The 22006-nt window shown below is 40.2% G+C and overlaps 1 long non-coding RNA gene across 2 annotated transcripts; it reads right to left on the reverse strand.

Moving 5' to 3' along the window:
* Positions 1-5631: 5631 nt before the first annotated feature.
* Positions 5632-21791, reverse strand: LOC109971976 (uncharacterized). 2 transcript variants are annotated; one of them, XR_002276624.1, is made up of 4 exons: positions 21393-21791; positions 7797-7914; positions 6810-7034; positions 5632-5751 (listed from the first exon to the last, which is right to left on the reverse strand). It is a non-coding gene; the product is annotated as an uncharacterized LOC109971976 (long non-coding RNA). The 2 variants fall into 2 exon arrangements; XR_002276623.1 differs by having other exon boundaries at positions 7741-7914.
* Positions 21792-22006: the final 215 nt, after the last annotated feature.

Here is a 22006-nt window from a genome sequence, read left to right on the forward strand (position 1 = left end):
GGAGTAAGTGTAGATCGACACCTTTGGTAGACTAGAAGTCTCTGCTTTATGGGACAGGTGAGTGGCAGACCTGCAGATAAATGTTGCAATGACAGTATTACGGAAATTGTTACATCTGTCCACTATTTTTACAGTGAAAGCAGCCATTCCTGCATGACCAGTTTATTTTACAGTTGCACCAGTGCAAGCTTTGAAAAAAAGTTTGCCGCACCTTAAATAAATTGGTCACAAAATGCAAATAATCACTCACAGTCTGGAGCCCTGCTATAGATAATTGTGTTTGTATTGGAGTGCTTATGGGAGTGGCATGGCATTAGTTGGATCTATGTGGATACACAAACCAAGGCAGGCAAATTAATATATATTCTCTGGGGGTTTTAAATAAATAGTCACTCACTGTATTTACTGCAGAGTTCATATCACCACTATTGTAGTTTTAACTTTTATTAATGATGTGGTTAGTGATGTGTTATAAGGATAGTTCCTGTATATGTAGCTTCTAGGGATGCATAACTGTAAGGTTTTTCACAGTGGTAACTGTGTATGCTCCAGGTCTAGGGGTGTTTCCCAAGACCCTATTCCAAAAAGGAGACTTTGTAGTAGAATACAGAGGGGAATTAATAGATTCTGCAGAACCTCAAAGGAGAAGGAAGAAATATGATGGTAGCTGCACTGTCTTCATGTTTGACTTCTACTGGCAAGAAAACCCGTTGTGGTAAGGCTTAGAATCAATTTTACATTTCTGAACAATTTTTTTTTCACATCTCAAACTTTAATTGTGTGACAGTAAATCAACAGACATTTCATATGTAGCCATAGTCAACACTAACACTGAATAAAGGACTGAAGTCAGTTTTTGTTTTTTCATTTTTTAAGGAAAATCTGTTTTGCTGTATTTAAGTATTTGAAAATGTTGCTAAAATAAGATACCGTAGTTGCTTTAAGATCTCGCAATAAATTACAATCAGTGGTTTAATGTTATGATGTCTAATCAGTCATTTATTATATTTTCTGAAGTGTTGATGCAGCTACAGAAGATGGCATTCTTGGGAGGCTGGTCAGTAATGACCACAACTGTCCAAACTGCAAGATGAAGAAGGTCATAGCAGTGGGCAAGCCACATCTTTGTCTCTTTGCTCTGAGGGACATTATTGCTGGAGAAGAGAGACCAAATGACTATGGAGAAGCAAATTGGCCTTGGAGGAAACAGGTTTGTCAAAATGTACTTGGTTAGCTGTCAATGTGAAAAGCAATTATTTAGTTGAAGAAAGGATAATGAATATGCATATTGGCTTAAATTTGAACATTAGAATGGTGCTGAATTTAGCTGCTTTTCACTAAATAAACCAATTACTGCTGGTTCAGCCTGTAATTGTTTTACAGTTGCCTAGTTCAAGATAACTGTGCAATCTACTACAAACACAGAGCCTGAAGATTCTGCATGCAAATAGAATTGATAGAGTGTAGCAGCTGCTTTGATATAGTGCTGAGGGATCAAAAGAATCCAGTTGTGCCTTTGATTATTGGTGATACCAGTTATGGTTGAGTCCCCTCACCAGGGGAGAACAAGAGGTAGGACTCAGGATGCAGACCCAGGAAAGGTGGTTTATTGGAGAAAAGCAAACAAAGTACTGAGTATATGTATAGTCCATTAACCAGAGTAGGGCAGTGATGACTGAGGAGACCAGGACGGGAAGGTGAGTAGACAGGAGGACTGTAGGGAACAGGAGAGTCAGAGGACCAGGACGATGAGGAACCAGGAAGACAAAAACGAGGACCCAGGAGGAACCCAGAAGAAGACCAGGAGGGACGAGGAGACCAGGAGCAACCCAGGAGGGATGCTTGAAACTGGAAGACGGGCAGATGAGAATCGCCGGAGGTGTAGAAAAAGGCATCAACAGCACAGGAACTGTCAGCGTTGAAACCAGGTGAACCTATAAACATACAGTATATACATACAAAACAACCACACAGAAACTGTCAGCATTGGCATCACGTATACATGATTAAAATACAGTAATGCTCTGGCAGCGACGGAATGTCTGCCAGGGGATTAAATAAGAAAGGGAAGTGATTAGTGGAATGAGCGCGTGCTGCGGCTGGGAGTCAATTATCAGGTGAGGCGTCTCAGCAGTGTCGCTGAGCACGCGGGATGAGAGAGAGGGGAGAAAAAGAGGGAAGTGAGGCAGGTCGCGGCAAACAGACCTGACAATACCACTGTCCATCTATTGAATAATGATGTTGAACTCAGTATCACAATTTGACCAGTCTCTCTCACACACAACAGTCAGGCATCTAGTTCTTGTCGGGACCACGATAGCTGCACCATATTTTACACATTAAAATATCATAATGTCTCTTTTCTCTCCATAAACTCTAAATTAAATTCAAGTATGATATAAGCTGTTGAACTTGAGCTTGATTTGATCTCTACCAGTTATACCAGAAGTTGGTTACAGGTAAATTCAGTCCTGCCCACTATCACATATGCCTGTTATCAAGTCTAAAGGTTACAGCAGTTTGTTCTGTCTTTCTCTCTCCACTTTCAACTCGGTCGGCTTCTGCCCTTCTGCCTCTTTCAGCAGTTTTTTCTCTCCTCCTCTCTCCTTCCTTTCCCCACTTTTTTGCTGCAGAGATGTTCTTGGAAGCCATCAGAAGATTGAAGAAGGAGAGGCAGGACATTGTGTGGTTCTGAGGAGTGTGAGGCAGGGTTTCATCCAGGCTGAGTTTGACTGGAGACATGGGTGGAAGGAGCACTACCTATGTGATGTCTTTAGTGCAGGAAGTTCTGTAGGGCTCAGGGGACACTTTGCCCCCTGTCCCACACAGATCACTTTGAGGGACTTTGCAAGCACCCCTCATAAAGTAACTACCCCAAAGCTACATATACAGTACATATGTGTGAGAGCAGTAATAGTGAGTCAGTATTTGCAGCCAGGTCCTTCTGGCTGGACCTTTCTTCTTGACTCCTGTCAATACATGTGATGGCCAAGTGGGACATTAACCCACATGTGGCTTCAACAGCCCTCAAGGTGCTAACGACTCCACAGAGGTCAAACACCTGGGACTTGGCACTGGTCAGTTAGAGCTGAAGAAGTGTCTCAGATCAGAGGTGAAATATCTTCAAAACCTTAAACAAGGCCAGCTGCCAACAAAGAGCACTTCCAGAAATAACCTTGACCTGGATGACTGACAAGCTCCACTTTCTCCATTGTGTTTGCCTGTGCTCCCCTATTTATTTAATAATAACAATCACAGGACAATCACCTTTATTTGGCCAAGCATGTTACACATGAGGAAACTGTTTCTGGTACAGAACCAAGGCAGCCATCTGGGGCGTCAACTCAACCGATGGCTCTAACCATCAGGGAAACTTGGGGGTTCAGTGTCTTGGCCAAGGACACTTTGACATGTGGACTGCAGGCACTGAGATTTGATTATTTTGACTTTTAGTTAAAATCTTGTCTTGCAGTAGTAGTAGAAGTAGCATTAACAAATAATTGTAGTAATTTTCAGTTGTGATAGAGGCAGTCGGACTGTTTGCATGTCTTATCTTTGAGGCAGACGCTTCCACTTTTCTAAAACGTTAGGGGGGCATCAGACCCAGAAAACTTATTATGAGAGGTCAGTGACAAGGTCTCTCTCCCAGTCCCAGTTATCATTGAACATGCACCATTCAAGGGCAAAGCACACCACCCCCTTCTCTGGACTGGATCTGTATGATTTTATTCTACTATTTCCATTAAGGCTTTCCAACAAAGCCGTTCTTTTGCAAGAAAATGAGCTTCATGTTGCATATTGTGCCTGCTCACAGTGGCGTCAAGGTCAAGTACTCGTGGCTTTGCCTGCCTTAGGTTGTCCCGAGGTTCTTTAGGGGGAACTTACACGTCATAGGCGAACCAGTCTTCCATACGTGCCTGTTTATTTAAGCCCAAGTTTTTTAATTTGTTTCTTAACCTCTCTATTCATGTCATGTCAAAACGTATCCTGTGTTCCTGCACACTATACAAAAACACAAGTCACAGTGTTCTTGCACACTGTGCCTCCTCACAGTGGCGTCAAGGTCAAGTACTCGTGGCTGTGCCTGCCTTAGGTTGTCCCGAGGTTCTGCAGGGGGATCTTACCCGTCATAGGCGAACCAGTCTTCCATACTTGACTCTTTCTAATGAGAGGTATTTGTTTTTGACTTATCAACTGAGACAAGACCAGTCCAGCTTTAAGGAGAATCTGAATGTGCCTGATGTGACTGGTGCAGAATAATTACTTATGGGACTGGGGATTTTTCCCTGTGGCCTCATTTACTTTGTTCAGGGTAAACATATCTTATAAAGAGGAATGTGCTTTGAATATTTGCAGCCGTGCTATGACACACGTTCGGTCATTTAGTTTCTTATAGGACCATATGTATGTACGTTGGGTTCAGTGTTTTGTTAAGCACACTAACACGTGGCTCATAGTATGAGCCCTGAACCACAGCCGCCCCCGAACAGTGTGAAACTGTACTGTGGATTCAGGCATCGACTGGCAAAGAGGAAAGAAGTGAAATGCCAAAATGTGACTGACATGCAGACTCTCCAGCAGGTTTGGGACTGGCTCTACTAAAGAGTGATGATGTACTTAGTTGTATTTTGTTTACATGTTTACTTTTTGTTCTGATGTGAGGATTTACTGCAGCTCCTGGTCTGTATGATTTATTATGAACATCAATCATGCTGTTTATTATATAACATATAATTATTAGACCAGTTAGAGCAACCTCTACTACCACTGGTATGTCATTTCTAACAGTACAACAACCAACTACTTTTTGGTAACAGCAGTGAAGTTCCCTCAGTGCCTCTCAGATTATTTTAGGTTTGGTTAGGCTATGTTAATATTAGGCTAACTTAAGGTAGGTCAGACTCATTTAGCTTAAGTTCATGTAAGTGGAGTCACATTAGATGAGGCTCGATTAGATTAGTCTGGGTTGGCACAGGTCAGGTTAGGAGACCGCACAGTGCTAACTGACTGTGTCTGTGCAGGTACTAAGGTCTTTCTGGATATTTGACTTGTCTTGACATCTGTCTGGTCGCATTTGCCCTCTCCCTTAGTATCTCTTTGTATTTGTTTTTCTTTCTTTTAAATGTACCTGTTTAGGTTAGCCTTGACTAAATTAGGTTGAACTGGAAGAGGCCAAGTGTGAATGGGTTAAGACCAGGCACAGTGTGTCTCCTCTCAGTCATCCGGGTCATGGTTTGTACAAAACTGCTGGACTTGCTTGATCAAGTGGTTGCCAGGCCGTTTCTAGGTGGTTGCTAAGATCTTTTTGGAAATTGTATTTTTTTATTTCCCTCCATTGTGTCCCTTTTTTTTTAGCTGCTCTCTTTTTTGTTTACAACACATGCACTTGATTGGGTTTCTTAAATATTATTTCTAGTCTCCTGATTTTTAATTTAGGGTGGGTATCTATATTGTGTTCTACCACTGTGTGAGTGACCTGCTGCAGTGAAAACCTCTCTGTTACCTGTTTGTTGTCTCTTGTCTGCCTCAGCCACTCCTCCAGCGGCGCCTTCTTGCGCTCTGTCCCGTCCTCATCCTTCCTCCTCTCCTGTCATTCTCTCTCCTTCCTCTCCCACTTCTCTCTTTTTTATCCTCCTTTTCCTGTTTTTGTTTCTCCTTTTTCTCACTCTTTTCCATGTTTTTCTCATTTTTTCCCTCCATTTTCAACTCAGCCTTCTTCTGTAATGCCTTTGGTCACCTCTCAGTTTTGAACTGTGCATCAGAAACAAAAATATACATGTTAATTTTAAGATAGGGATGCACCAATACCACTCTTTTAAGACCAAGTACCGATGTGTACACTTAACGATGCAGTGTTTCTGCTATAAAAATTACAATTACAATAAAAGTGTAATGACTTATGCTTTAAGTATTTACTGAAAATTTCAGAACCCTGTGTGTGTGTGTGACAGAGAGAGAGAGAGGAGGCTGTTTGGCTTGGCTGCAGCCAGACTGTACAGCATGGCAGGCAAACAAGACAAGCAAGCTGAACTCGTAACCACACAGGCTGAATACGCAGCAGCTGACTCTTCATGCCCTTTTGCTGAGTGGCTCTAAAACCTCCCAGAGCCTAAGCATGACCTGGCTTACCCTGTACTCTTTGCCCTCTCACTTGCATAATCTTTTTGCTCTTGTCAGTAAGGCACCAGCTTCATCAATCTGCTGTATCTCTTTATTCCACTATAGTTATACTGTATGACAATCATAGAATTAGATGAGCAATTCTGACAAATGGAAACATCTTCTGTATGCTAGGGTTGCTGCCATCTTCTAATGTTGTTTGGGACGTAAAGATTTCTTTAAAACACATGCAGCTTTTTCTCAGATTGATGCCATCCTCTGTACAGTGGGAATGCTTGTGTTGCTACCTGAGAAGCATCACTGCTAAGGAGGGTGGAAGAGCAGAGAGAAAGAGACCTGTATATCCCAGAAATGCATGCCATGTATTTCATAATCTATAGATAAAAAATTTAAACAAAATAGAAACACAGCTTTTTGTTGCTTTGGGGGGCTAGAAATGTCTGTTGGTGCTGTGTAATTGTTAACTGTTATGAACGCACACCCCGCGAGGTGGTGTGACAGAGAAAATGGACTCAAAGGGCTGACTTCACCATAAGCAGTGTTTATTTCATGCTGTACTAGGCAAGGAGTGCTATAACGTGACATAACAATAGAAACCAGAATGGGTGTAGATAGAGTAGATGTTGACCACAGAAAGGCAGGAAGAAGGTAGTTGCTGGGCGGAGCTGCGCAGCGTGGAGGTCACTCACTGGCTGGTCGAGTAGAGGTGGTTGAGGCTAAACAGAAGGGAACCAGACAGAAGGCGACGATGAGCAGAGAGGATCAGGGGAGAGAGAGCATCGACCTGGCTGGTGAATGATAGACCGATGGCAGGGGGTCCAGAGGTAAACAGTTCCGTGTGGGAGTATGTGTCCAAGCAGGAGGGCTGAAGGCAGGAACGGGCGAGGAGAAGGCTAGTTGGCAACGGAGGCAAACTGAAAACAGTCACAAGAGAGAAAAAAAACAAAAGAACAAGGCAAAATAGAAAACAGTCTTTGGATTAACCTGAGGTGGTTCTAGTTGTCTGTGTGGGTACGAGAACAAACTAGCAGTGGGCAGGTAAGAAGGCGCAGTAAATTTAGGAGATCTGGTGATTGCAGGAGTGACAATAGGTGGTGGTAATGAGGATAGCTGGCAGGTGTGTGGAGGAGAGAGGGCAGGTGAAACCGAGCAACCCTGACATTAACCTATCACACTGACAGAGGGAGGCTCTCCACTCAGCACCCACCAATCAAAATAAGTCTTAACCAGTTTTCAAAATATACATTTACTCAGGTTTTAAGATAACAAAAGCAATCCAGACATTCTTATTTGCTCCAAGACCAAAGCAACAACAAACTGATGTGCCTTAATATCACACTGACATTATAAAGAATTTCAGAACTGCTTTTTTCTGTTTCTCGTCTCATCTACCTTTATCAGTGTTAATGGACATAAGAAACTGTAGAGAATCTCCACATGCACATAAAGAGCCCTCATTTGTTATCTGTTAAAAAATATGTTTTCAACAGTAAAGCTGATGAAGATTTGAGGAAAACAATGAATGCACCCAACATACAAGTGAAAACCAATTTTTACATTTTATAAACCATTATCCTGTTTCAAATAATTGTCTAGGAATCTGCCTGATTTATTGCATACTTTGCAGCTGCTTCTCATTTTGTGGCTCTGGATCAGGAGGTAGAACAGGTTCTCACATGGATGATTGGAGGTCTGATGCCCAGCTTCTTCAGTCCACATGTTGAGGTGTCCTTGGGCAAGACACTGAACCCCCACATCTTATGGCTTCCAATATAATCTGTACAATAAAAATGTCTGAAAAACATAAAGGCATGGTAAACCTAATAGTGCTCAACACTGATTACTGTCAAACCTTTAAAAGTTCTTCAACATTATCTGAAATAAGATTTGAAAGTTTTGCTTCTAAAGCACATCCACCAAAACAAAAATTTCAAACAACAAACTTTGACTGCAGTGAAGGAAACGTGTAACCATGTCAGTCAGTTGTTCCATGCAGTGTGGTGATAGAAATACTGTTGAGTACTGTTCGCAATTTGAACTATTGGACATGCACTGAGAATAATACAGAGCTAAATTACACCTTGATCACACATAAATAACCTGGTGGGACGGAAGGTATTTTATTTCACAGGAGTGATTATGGTTAGATTAACTTGTGTGTAGAAGTTTCCTCAGATTTGACATTGCACTGTTTGATGTAGCCAGCATTGTCAACCCTGGTAAACAAGCTTTACACTGTACAGTAATGTTAGAGCCCTTTTCTGATTTAAGAAGGAAAATATTGTTTGGTTTTCAGCACTGACAGGTGTTCTTGTCCAGCAACATGGCCCACCCGCCTTGGTGTTGTCAGCTGGTTGCAGCCAGGCGTGACGACTCGGGTTGCTTAGTGCAACGTGTGTTGATTTGATTGGCAGACGAGAGTTGGTGCAAAGATAAACGTGATAATCAATCTAAAAAACAACACTTACACTTGTAGCCTATAGACACAGACAAAGACAGCTCCTTAATGGTGTCGCACTCCACTCAGATTTGTGTAATGAATTCCAGTTACACTGATTTTGTCATTTAGTTACATGTAGCTACTTTCTTCAAACTCATTCCATGTTTGGAGAAAATGTTTAATATTCATTAACTGATTTAGTTGATTGTACTAATACACAATTATAATATCATACAGTACTTTAAAGCAATTCACTATGCTGCTTCTCTGTTCCTTAGTATTATTGTCTCGAGCCAAGTGATGGAATAATCAAAAAAGCTCCAAAACTACTGCGTAGTTTTCGCCAGCACCTTGACTGTGTCACTTACCTGGAGACGTGTATCCATGGCGAGAGACTCCTCCTTCTCTCAGCATCATCAGACTGCAGTGTGGCTCTTAGCTACCTGCCTGGAGATACCATTGGTCTGTTCGGACAGGGAGAGAAGCCAGTCAGTTGAGTTTGTGGCAAGACTTTTTACTGTTTGCATATTGTTGTTTTTTTTAATTACATATGATAATTCATACTCAGAAAGTAGAACTGAAGGGACATTCATTGCAAAAAGATTAGTTAAAACGTTTCAAATTACAAGCTGCATTGTTTTGCATTTTGTGGCTTTCAGTCTTCACAACAAGCTGAATAAAAGACTTTATACAGTCATATTCTCATTGAATATTTCTTAACAATAGTGTTTAAATAGCATCTTGTTACATTCTTGTGAATCCAGTATCATGTATCGTCTCCTCTCGTGAGCTAAGTGTATCATCGCACCGCTAATATTTACACATACTACATGTAGAGATGCTTCTTGTGAGCCATCCTACCCTTGGTGGTGTTGTACTCAGATTGTTCCCAACACCTTTGTTGATCCATATTGTCTGGAAATATGCGAAAAGAAGGCATTTCTGCACACTGAAAATATGCTATGTAACAGAGTGGATAATATATTCTACTGATAAGCTTTTAACTGAAAAGAATATACTCAGATGCAACCCCTTTCTAACCACCCAGATTTTAAATATTAACTGTAAATTAAATTACATACTGTATTTTCTCAATAATTGTAGGGGAATAAAATGACTGTGTATTTTAAGTACCAATAATTATGTAGTGCTGCTCCAGGTAACTAGCTACTCCCCGACACTGGTATTTAACATCGAGCGGTGTTCCACAAGGCTTATTTCTTGGTTCTCTACTTCTCTTAGTGTTGCTCATATTTGTTAATTTGGCCCCATCTAATACTTTACAGCCAAAAGTAGATTTACTATTTACTATATTCTGGTGATTCTGAACAGCAACATGGCACAGTTCTCAGTCACTTTTTAATTATCAAAATTAGACAAAGTCTAACAAATATTTTTTCATAGAACATCAGGCCTTCCTACATTTATAGCAGGAGTAGCAAATATACAGGACACAGCAGTGATATCTATCTTCTCACTTAACTGAAACTAAGGTCATTTGTGTTTACTTAAAGCAACATGTAAGTTGGTAGTTTGTCTCCCCCCACAGTTGATGAGTATAATTGAGTTGTACCCAACTACTTGCACTTTACCCCCTCCTCTTGGACTAAATATGCATTTGTTTACAAGTTGAAGCTGTTACTGAACTGGGAAAGAAACATCAGAAACCAAAGTTTGTAAAGTAGTTTAACAGGATTTTATACAAATATGACTCCATAGTTTTATGGGGGAGGCGTTAGTGCGGTTGGTAGAGCAGTTGTCTCCAAAGGAGGAAAATATTGTTGAATTTTAATCATTGACAGGTGTTCTTGTCTGACAACATGACCACCCACCTTAGCAATGTCGGCTGGTTGTTGCCAGGCATGGCAGACTCAGATTTGATTGGAAAACAAGAGATGGTTCATAGTCAAATGAGTAAACCAATCAAAAATAATGCTCAAAATTTGAGTGCATACTGTTAAATGAATGAGGTCTATTTAGTTGGGGTGTGACGAGATCTTGTGCAATGAGATCTGTCTCACAGTATCAGTACTAAACCAGAGCAGCAGTCAATATGATGGAGTGAAACGGCAAAGTGATGGTATATTCACATTAACAGGCCTTCAGACTGATCTGACAAAAAAATGCAACTCCCTGCTGTGATTTAACGCGCAGTACTACGTTCTTCAGCAGGTGAGGGGTTGCAGTGGAATGTTTTAGGCGTGTACAATATGGCCACAGTATGACAAGCCGATGTGCGCGGCTTCATTCATGCTTCCAGTCCGTGAGTTTCCATTGTGTTTCAGTTAGCCATGATGCTAATGTAGCTACTCTACCTTATCACAAATTCTACCACTAATATGTCTGCACTGATAGATTAAAAAAACACCATCTAACAGCCAGTACTAATGGAAATGCATATCATGTCATTGTTGTGCCTTTTTTGTGGCACAAATTCGACAGTGAATAGCAGTGTATGCTCATGCTAACAAGGTAAACAAAAGAATCTTCTTCTTCCCCATATGTGATTGATCACACACAGCTTCAGTTAGAAGTTAGAAGCTCATGCATAATTCATGCACAGTTATAAGGTCTGAAGAGACATGTGAAATCGTGCAGGAGAGAAGCCAGTCAGTTGAGTTTGTGGCAAGACTTTTTACTGTTTGCATATTGTTGTTTTTTTTAATTACATATGATAATTCATACTCAGAAAGTAGAACTGAAGGGACATTCATTGCAAAAAGATTAGTTAAAACGTTTCAAATTACAAGCTGCATTGTTTTGCATTTTGTGGCTTTCAGTCTTCACAACAAGCTGAATAAAAGACTTTATACAGTCATATTCTCATTGAATATTTCTTAACAATAGTGTTTAAATAGCATCTTGTTACATTCTTGTGAATCCAGTATCATGTATCGTCTCCTCTCGTGAGCTAAGTGTATCATCGCACCGCTAATATTTACACATACTACATGTAGAGATGCTTCTTGTGAGCCATCCTACCCTTGGTGGTGTTGTACTCAGATTGTTCCCAACACCTTTGTTGATCCATATTGTCTGGAAATATGCGAAAAGAAGGCATTTCTGCACACTGAAAATATGCTATGTAACAGAGTGGATAATATATTCTACTGATAAGCTTTTAACTGAAAAGAATATACTCAGATGCAACCCCTTTCTAACCACCCAGATTTTAAATATTAACTGTAAATTAAATTACATACTGTATTTTCTCAATAATTGTAGGGGAATAAAATGACTGTGTATTTTAAGTACCAATAATTATGTAGTGCTGCTCCAGGTAACTAGCTACTCCCCGACACTGGTATTTAACATCGAGCGGTGTTCCACAAGGCTTATTTCTTGGTTCTCTACTTCTCTTAGTGTTGCTCATATTTGTTAATTTGGCCCCATCTAATACTTTACAGCCAAAAGTAGATTTACTATTTACTATATTCTGGTGATTCTGAACAGCAACATGGCACAGTTCTCAGTCACTTTTTAATTATCAAAATTAGACAAAGTCTAACAAATATTTTTTCATAGAACATCAGGCCTTCCTACATTTATAGCAGGAGTAGCAAATATACAGGACACAGCAGTGATATCTATCTTCTCACTTAACTGAAACTAAGGTCATTTGTGTTTACTTAAAGCAACATGTAAGTTGGTAGTTTGTCTCCCCCCACAGTTGATGAGTATAATTGAGTTGTACCCAACTACTTGCACTTTACCCCCTCCTCTTGGACTAAATATGCATTTGTTTACAAGTTGAAGCTGTTACTGAACTGGGAAAGAAACATCAGAAACCAAAGTTTGTAAAGTAGTTTAACAGGATTTTATACAAATATGACTCCATCGTTTTATGGGGGAGGCGTTAGTGCGGTTGGTAGAGCAGTTGTCTCCAAACCGGAAGGTTGAAGGTTTGAATCTTGGTGCCTGCAGTCCACGTGTCGAAGTGTCCTTGGGCAAGACACTGAACCCCCCCCCACCCCCACCCCGTTACCTAGAGCCATTGGTTGAGTTGGCGCCGCAGATGGCTGCTATCGGTTCTGTACCGGAAACAAATTCCTTGTGTGTAACATACTTGGCCAATAAAGGTTATTATTATCCTTATCCTTATTTGTGAACAGAAAAAAAAAAATCGTTTCCTAAGTGTCTGAAAGTGGATGTGTGTAATGAGGTGTTGTTGGTGACATAGTACAGGCTCATATTGCACAAATTAACTTCAAAGTTTTATTTAATGTGGCACTGACAAAGACTGACCAAACCTTCTGGTGTGAGATGAATTTGTTTATTTGGGGGAACTGAGGTCCCTGCTATAAAAACCAGCATAGCTAGTGACCAGCTATGCTATATTAGCTTGTGTTGTGTTTTGGTGCTGGTATGCTGGTGACCAGCACCAAAACACAACATAAGCTAGTACTAAGCTGGTTATAATGATGCCTGGCATACCAACATGACATACAGTATTTGTGAGATTCTGATGACTGGCCTAGGATTCTCAAGTGGTCAACACTGGTAGATGCTAGTCATGGCATGCTGTTTGCCAGGGTGGAAAACGGAGTTACCGGGAGTTAGGGTGGGCTGGAGCTTCATTCATGCTTCCAGTCCGTGAGTTTCCATTGTGTTTCAGTTAGCCATGATGCTAATGTAGCTACTCTACCTTATCACAAATTCTACCACTAATATGTCTGCACTGATAGATTAAAAAAACACCATCTAACAGCCAGTACTAATGGAAATGCATATCATGTCATTGTTGTGCCTTTTTTGTGGCACAAATTCGACAGTGAATAGCAGTGTATGCTCATGCTAACAAGGTAAACAAAAGAATCTTCTTCTTCCCCATATGTGATTGATCACACACAGCTTCAGTTAGAAGTTAGAAGCTCATGCATAATTCATGCACAGTTATAAGGTCTGAAGAGACATGTGAAATCGTGCAGGAGAGAAGCCAGTCAGTTGAGTTTGTGGCAAGACTTTTTACTGTTTGCATATTGTTGTTTTTTTTAATTACATATGATAATTCATACTCAGAAAGTAGAACTGAAGGGACATTCATTGCAAAAAGATTAGTTAAAACGTTTCAAATTACAAGCTGCATTGTTTTGCATTTTGTGGCTTTCAGTCTTCACAACAAGCTGAATAAAAGACTTTATACAGTCATATTCTCATTGAATATTTCTTAACAATAGTGTTTAAATAGCATCTTGTTACATTCTTGTGAATCCAGTATCATGTATCGTCTCCTCTCGTGAGCTAAGTGTATCATCGCACCGCTAATATTTACACATACTACATGTAGAGATGCTTCTTGTGAGCCATCCTACCCTTGGTGGTGTTGTACTCAGATTGTTCCCAACACCTTTGTTGATCCATATTGTCTGGAAATATGCGAAAAGAAGGCATTTCTGCACACTGAAAATATGCTATGTAACAGAGTGGATAATATATTCTACTGATAAGCTTTTAACTGAAAAGAATATACTCAGATGCAACCCCTTTCTAACCACCCAGATTTTAAATATTAACTGTAAATTAAATTACATACTGTATTTTCTCAATAATTGTAGGGGAATAAAATGACTGTGTATTTTAAGTACCAATAATTATGTAGTGCTGCTCCAGGTAACTAGCTACTCCCCGACACTGGTATTTAACATCGAGCGGTGTTCCACAAGGCTTATTTCTTGGTTCTCTACTTCTCTTAGTGTTGCTCATATTTGTTAATTTGGCCCCATCTAATACTTTACAGCCAAAAGTAGATTTACTATTTACTATATTCTGGTGATTCTGAACAGCAACATGGCACAGTTCTCAGTCACTTTTTAATTATCAAAATTAGACAAAGTCTAACAAATATTTTTTCATAGAACATCAGGCCTTCCTACATTTATAGCAGGAGTAGCAAATATACAGGACACAGCAGTGATATCTATCTTCTCACTTAACTGAAACTAAGGTCATTTGTGTTTACTTAAAGCAACATGTAAGTTGGTAGTTTGTCTCCCCCCACAGTTGATGAGTATAATTGAGTTGTACCCAACTACTTGCACTTTACCCCCTCCTCTTGGACTAAATATGCATTTGTTTACAAGTTGAAGCTGTTACTGAACTGGGAAAGAAACATCAGAAACCAAAGTTTGTAAAGTAGTTTAACAGGATTTTATACAAATATGACTCCATAGTTTTATGGGGGAGGCGTTAGTGCGGTTGGTAGAGCAGTTGTCTCCAAACCGGAAGGTTGAAGGTTTGAATCTTGGTGCCTGCAGTCCACGTGTCGAAGTGTCCTTGGGCAAGACACTGAACCCCCCCCCACCCCCACCCCGTTACCTAGAGCCATTGGTTGAGTTGGCGCCGCAGATGGCTGCTATCGGTTCTGTACCGGAAACAAATTCCTTGTGTGTAACATACTTGGCCAATAAAGGTTATTATTATCCTTATCCTTATTTGTGAACAGAAAAAAAAAAATCGTTTCCTAAGTGTCTGAAAGTGGATGTGTGTAATGAGGTGTTGTTGGTGACATAGTACAGGCTCATATTGCACAAATTAACTTCAAAGTTTTATTTAATGTGGCACTGACAAAGACTGACCAAACCTTCTGGTGTGAGATGAATTTGTTTATTTGGGGGAACTGAGGTCCCTGCTATAAAAACCAGCATAGCTAGTGACCAGCTATGCTATATTAGCTTGTGTTGTGTTTTGGTGCTGGTATGCTGGTGACCAGCACCAAAACACAACATAAGCTAGTACTAAGCTGGTTATAATGATGCCTGGCATACCAACATGACATACAGTATTTGTGAGATTCTGATGACTGGCCTAGGATTCTCAAGTGGTCAACACTGGTAGATGCTAGTCATGGCATGCTGTTTGCCAGGGTGGAAAACGGAGTTACCGGGAGTTAGGGTGGGCTGGAGACAGGAAGTGGTGTCAGAATAAAAGCAGGACCGGAAGTGGACGGGGCAGGATCATGACACATGGAATTTTGGTAGGATGCTAAAAACTCAAATCATGAAAATATTACAATGCTTCTGCTTGATGCATGTTAGTAAAAAGTAGGAGAAAATTTAGGTTTTATAGAATGTTTATTTATTAAATAGGTTAATTTCCCAATTTTTGGAGCAGGGGTTCAGATACACATGGGTGCATGCATGTACTGAAATTTAGATTCCATTTTTACTTTTTACTGTTTGCATATTGTTGTTTTTTTTAATTACATATGATAATTCATACTCAGAAAGTAGAACTGAAGGGACATTCATTGCAAAAAGATTAGTTAAAACGTTTCAAATTACAAGCTGCATTGTTTTGCATTTTGTGGCTTTCAGTCTTCACAACAAGCTGAATAAAAGACTTTATACAGTCATATTCTCATTGAATATTTCTTAACAATAGTGTTTAAATAGCATCTTGTTACATTCTTGTGAATCCAGTATCATGTATCGTCTCCTCTCGTGAGCTAAGTGTATCATCGCACCGCTAATATTTACACATACTACATGTAGAGATGCTTCTTGTGAGCCATCCTACCCTTGGTGGTGTTGTACTCAGATTGTTCCCAACACCTTTGTTGATCCATATTGTCTGGAAATATGCGAAAAGAAGGCATTTCTGCACACTGAAAATATGCTATGTAACAGAGTGGATAATATATTCTACTGATAAGCTTTTAACTGAAAAGAATATACTCAGATGCAACCCCTTTCTAACCACCCAGATTTTAAATATTAACTGTAAATTAAATTACATACTGTATTTTCTCAATAATTGTAGGGGAATAAAATGACTGTGTATTTTAAGTACCAATAATTATGTAGTGCTGCTCCAGGTAACTAGCTACTCCCCGACACTGGTATTTAACATCGAGCGGTGTTCCACAAGGCTTATTTCTTGGTTCTCTACTTCTCTTAGTGTTGCTCATATTTGTTAATTTGGCCCCATCTAATACTTTACAGCCAAAAGTAGATTTACTATTTACTATATTCTGGTGATTCTGAACAGCAACATGGCACAGTTCTCAGTCACTTTTTAATTATCAAAATTAGACAAAGTCTAACAAATATTTTTTCATAGAACATCAGGCCTTCCTACATTTATAGCAGGAGTAGCAAATATACAGGACACAGCAGTGATATCTATCTTCTCACTTAACTGAAACTAAGGTCATTTGTGTTTACTTAAAGCAACATGTAAGTTGGTAGTTTGTCTCCCCCCACAGTTGATGAGTATAATTGAGTTGTACCCAACTACTTGCACTTTACCCCCTCCTCTTGGACTAAATATGCATTTGTTTACAAGTTGAAGCTGTTACTGAACTGGGAAAGAAACATCAGAAACCAAAGTTTGTAAAGTAGTTTAACAGGATTTTATACAAATATGACTCCATAGTTTTATGGGGGAGGCGTTAGTGCGGTTGGTAGAGCAGTTGTCTCCAAACCGGAAGGTTGAAGGTTTGAATCTTGGTGCCTGCAGTCCACGTGTCGAAGTGTCCTTGGGCAAGACACTGAACCCCCCCCCACCCCCACCCCGTTACCTAGAGCCATTGGTTGAGTTGGCGCCGCAGATGGCTGCTATCGGTTCTGTACCGGAAACAAATTCCTTGTGTGTAACATACTTGGCCAATAAAGGTTATTATTATCCTTATCCTTATTTGTGAACAGAAAAAAAAAAATCGTTTCCTAAGTGTCTGAAAGTGGATGTGTGTAATGAGGTGTTGTTGGTGACATAGTACAGGCTCATATTGCACAAATTAACTTCAAAGTTTTATTTAATGTGGCACTGACAAAGACTGACCAAACCTTCTGGTGTGAGATGAATTTGTTTATTTGGGGGAACTGAGGTCCCTGCTATAAAAACCAGCATAGCTAGTGACCAGCTATGCTATATTAGCTTGTGTTGTGTTTTGGTGCTGGTATGCTGGTGACCAGCACCAAAACACAACATAAGCTAGTACTAAGCTGGTTATAATGATGCCTGGCATACCAACATGACATACAGTATTTGTGAGATTCTGATGACTGGCCTAGGATTCTCAAGTGGTCAACACTGGTAGATGCTAGTCATGGCATGCTGTTTGCCAGGGTGGAAAACGGAGTTACCGGGAGTTAGGGTGGGCTGGAGACAGGAAGTGGTGTCAGAATAAAAGCAGGACCGGAAGTGGACGGGGCAGGATCATGACACATGGAATTTTGGTAGGATGCTAAAAACTCAAATCATGAAAATATTACAATGCTTCTGCTTGATGCATGTTAGTAAAAAGTAGGAGAAAATTTAGGTTTTATAGAATGTTTATTTATTAAATAGGTTCATTTCCCAATTTTTGGAGCAGGGGTTCAGATCCACATGGGTGCATGCATGTACTGAAATTTAGATTCCATTTTTTAAGCTACTAAGACTGTTCCACAATTAACACACTGTAAATGGGAAATAACAGCAGATATGTGGTGGTAACAAGACCTGAGCCATCCCCTTCTGAAATAAAATTTACTGGGGCAGCATCCCCTATTTTGTAAGCTATTGTATGAGAAGTCAGTCTACCATCAAAATGATTTTTCACAACAAGCTGAATAAAAGACTTTATACAGTCATATTCTCATTGAATATTTCTTAACAATAGTGTTTAAATAGCATCTTGTTACATTCTTGTGAATCCAGTATCATGTATCGTCTCCTCTCGTGAGCTAAGTGTATCATCGCACCGCTAATATTTACACATACTACATGTAGAGATGCTTCTTGTGAGCCATCCTACCCTTGGTGGTGTTGTACTCAGATTGTTCCCAACACCTTTGTTGATCCATATTGTCTGGAAATATGCGAAAAGAAGGCATTTCTGCACACTGAAAATATGCTATGTAACAGAGTGGATAATATATTCTACTGATAAGCTTTTAACTGAAAAGAATATACTCAGATGCAACCCCTTTCTAACCACCCAGATTTTAAATATTAACTGTAAATTAAATTACATACTGTATTTTCTCAATAATTGTAGGGGAATAAAATGACTGTGTATTTTAAGTACCAATAATTATGTAGTGCTGCTCCAGGTAACTAGCTACTCCCCGACACTGGTATTTAACATCGAGCGGTGTTCCACAAGGCTTATTTCTTGGTTCTCTACTTCTCTTAGTGTTGCTCATATTTGTTAATTTGGCCCCATCTAATACTTTACAGCCAAAAGTAGATTTACTATTTACTATATTCTGGTGATTCTGAACAGCAACATGGCACAGTTCTCAGTCACTTTTTAATTATCAAAATTAGACAAAGTCTAACAAATATTTTTTCATAGAACATCAGGCCTTCCTACATTTATAGCAGGAGTAGCAAATATACAGGACACAGCAGTGATATCTATCTTCTCACTTAACTGAAACTAAGGTCATTTGTGTTTACTTAAAGCAACATGTAAGTTGGTAGTTTGTCTCCCCCCACAGTTGATGAGTATAATTGAGTTGTACCCAACTACTTGCACTTTACCCCCTCCTCTTGGACTAAATATGCATTTGTTTACAAGTTGAAGCTGTTACTGAACTGGGAAAGAAACATCAGAAACCAAAGTTTGTAAAGTAGTTTAACAGGATTTTATACAAATATGACTCCATAGTTTTATGGGGGAGGCGTTAGTGCGGTTGGTAGAGCAGTTGTCTCCAAACCGGAAGGTTGAAGGTTTGAATCTTGGTGCCTGCAGTCCACGTGTCGAAGTGTCCTTGGGCAAGACACTGAACCCCCCTATCCTTATCCTTATTTGTGAACAGAAAAAAAAAAATCGTTTCCTAAGTGTCTGAAAGTGGATGTGTGTAATGAGGTGTTGTTGGTGACATAGTACAGGCTCATATTGCACAAATTAACTTCAAAGTTTTATTTAATGTGGCACTGACAAAGACTGACCAAACCTTCTGGTGTGAGATGAATTTGTTTATTTGGGGGAACTGAGGTCCCTGCTATAAAAACCAGCATAGCTAGTGACCAGCTATGCTATATTAGCTTGTGTTGTGTTTTGGTGCTGGTATGCTGGTGACCAGCACCAAAACACAACATAAGCTAGTACTAAGCTGGTTATAATGATGCCTGGCATACCAACATGACATACAGTATTTGTGAGATTCTGATGACTGGCCTAGGATTCTCAAGTGGTCAACACTGGTAGATGCTAGTCATGGCATGCTGTTTGCCAGGGTGGAAAACGGAGTTACCGGGAGTTAGGGTGGGCTGGAGACAGGAAGTGGTGTCAGAATAAAAGCAGGACCGGAAGTGGACGGGGCAGGATCATGACACATGGAATTTTGGTAGGATGCTAAAAACTCAAATCATGAAAATATTACAATGCTTCTGCTTGATGCATGTTAGTAAAAAGTAGGAGAAAATTTAGGTTTTATAGAATGTTTATTTATTAAATAGGTTAATTTCCCAATTTTTGGAGCAGGGGTTCAGATACACATGGGTGCATGCATGTACTGAAATTTAGATTCCATTTTTTAAGCTACTAAGACTGTTCCACAATTAACACACTGTAAATGGGAAATAACAGCAGATATGTGGTGGTAACAAGACCTGAGCCATCCCCTTCTGAAATAAAATTTACTGGGGCAGCATCCCCTATTTTGTAAGCTATTGTATGAGAAGTCAGTCTACCATCAAAATGATTTTAAAGTGTTTTTTAATGTAAAAGTTACATATTGTTGCTTTAAGTAAATAAGTGTATTTCCCAAACTGGCAAACAGCTATTTTAATGAATAAAAGTGTCAACCTAGTATATCAGTGTAAATTATTTGCTGTCTTTTTTGTGACTGACACAATCTTTTGGTATTAAAATAGAGATTGGGGTGTTTTCCCAGTATTACATCCCAGGTTCCTAGCATCAGATCTGACCCTGACCCAGGGAAGCATATGGCCTCCTAAACAAGCTGTTACTAACCACTTAACTTAAACCCTGACTGGCTTCTCTTTATCTCTCCTTTTCTCTCTGTAACAGTTTTTCTCTGTTTTTTTCCTCCCATGTCGATCTCTCTTAACTATTTTTCTTCTCTTCTCATCAGCCTTCACCTTCATTGCCTCATTTTAAAATAAACTAGCTAATTCCCCTTGTGAAACTCAATCTTTCACAGCACAACACCAAGAGAAGTACACCTCATAAAAGCTCTGGGGGGGTTATGCACTTCAAACAGAGGCAGGGATTAAAAGGCCATGTCTGTTTACTTATAACCCTCTCTGCGGCTCTTTAGAGTCCCACCACTTCCTAATTCAATTACAGAGCCAAGCTGAAGACAAGACTGAATCTTCAAGAAACACTATGATGTGGAATTTCCCTCCATCTTACTGGCTCAGGTTACAGGGTTGTTGATGGTTTTGTAGGAAGCATGAAGGTCTATGATAAGAAGATCTGAACTAGGTGTGTTTGAGAGCTCAACTTTTGATGTTTTACATCGATAAATGTAGTAAGTACACTAACAGTGATTAAATCTTTATCTGATTCATGAGGGACTGCATGTTTGTTCTTTCAAGAACCTGGGGTCTGCTGAGTCTTTCCAGGAATAATCATCTGGAATAAATAAGTGATTTGTTCAATTGTTGTTTATATAAGAACTGAACAGTTCAGAACTTTTTGGACTGAGATGAAGAGGAATTCAAAGTGGCGCCAGTGTGCACGGCCTGCTGTCTACCGCTCCTAATCCTGTGTGTTTTTGTGCTGTATTGTTCATTTTTTATCCTGAATGGGGACTCTCTGTTGTCGTACGATTGCCAAACTTTGCTGAATCTTCGCTTGGGTGTTTCAAACTTGGTTCAGTTTGATTGTCACGGGCACAAATCTCTACCTCCGTTTCTATCAGGTATACCTGCTTACCTTCGCCGCGGTCCGGCTCTCCCATTCAGGAGGAGGAGGCAGAGACGTCGTGGCAGGCGGAGTGGGCAGCTGGTAAGGCTAAAGGCCTCCTTGGCGGGCCCTTCCTTGGCATCTCTGGTTCGGCATGCTCCGGGCACCAGCCTCCGCGCTTCATGGTGTTCTCTGGATCCTGTTTGCTCTTCGTTGGTGTCGATGGTTGGCTCAGACTGGAGGACTGGGTGGCCTCATAGCTGTTATCTACGTCTTTGCCGGCGTGGGATTAACTGCTCGAACTTGCGACCACTGCAGCATACCTCCAGGGTGGCTAGCTTGCCGGGTCCTATCACGATCGGCCTGGGTAACGCTAGATCGTTGGCAAATAAGACTTTTATCTTAAAGGATTTCTTCACTTCCCGAGGGTTGGACTTTTTTTGTGTGACTGAGACCCTGTTAGGTGTGGGTGAGTCCAGTGCTCTCCTTGAATTGCAGCTGCCTGATTGTACTTTTCTTAACTCCCTGAGGCCATCGTGCCGCGGAGGGGGAATAGCGACTATTTATAAAACGATTTTTAAATGCAAGCAGATTTTATCATTTCCCTTTTTTTTCCAGCTTTGAGATGTCCTTATTTGAGCTGG

This window comes from Monopterus albus, unplaced genomic scaffold (assembly GCF_001952655.1).
Source record: "Monopterus albus unplaced genomic scaffold, M_albus_1.0 scaffold241.1, whole genome shotgun sequence".
Taxonomy (NCBI): domain Eukaryota; kingdom Metazoa; phylum Chordata; class Actinopteri; order Synbranchiformes; family Synbranchidae; genus Monopterus; species Monopterus albus.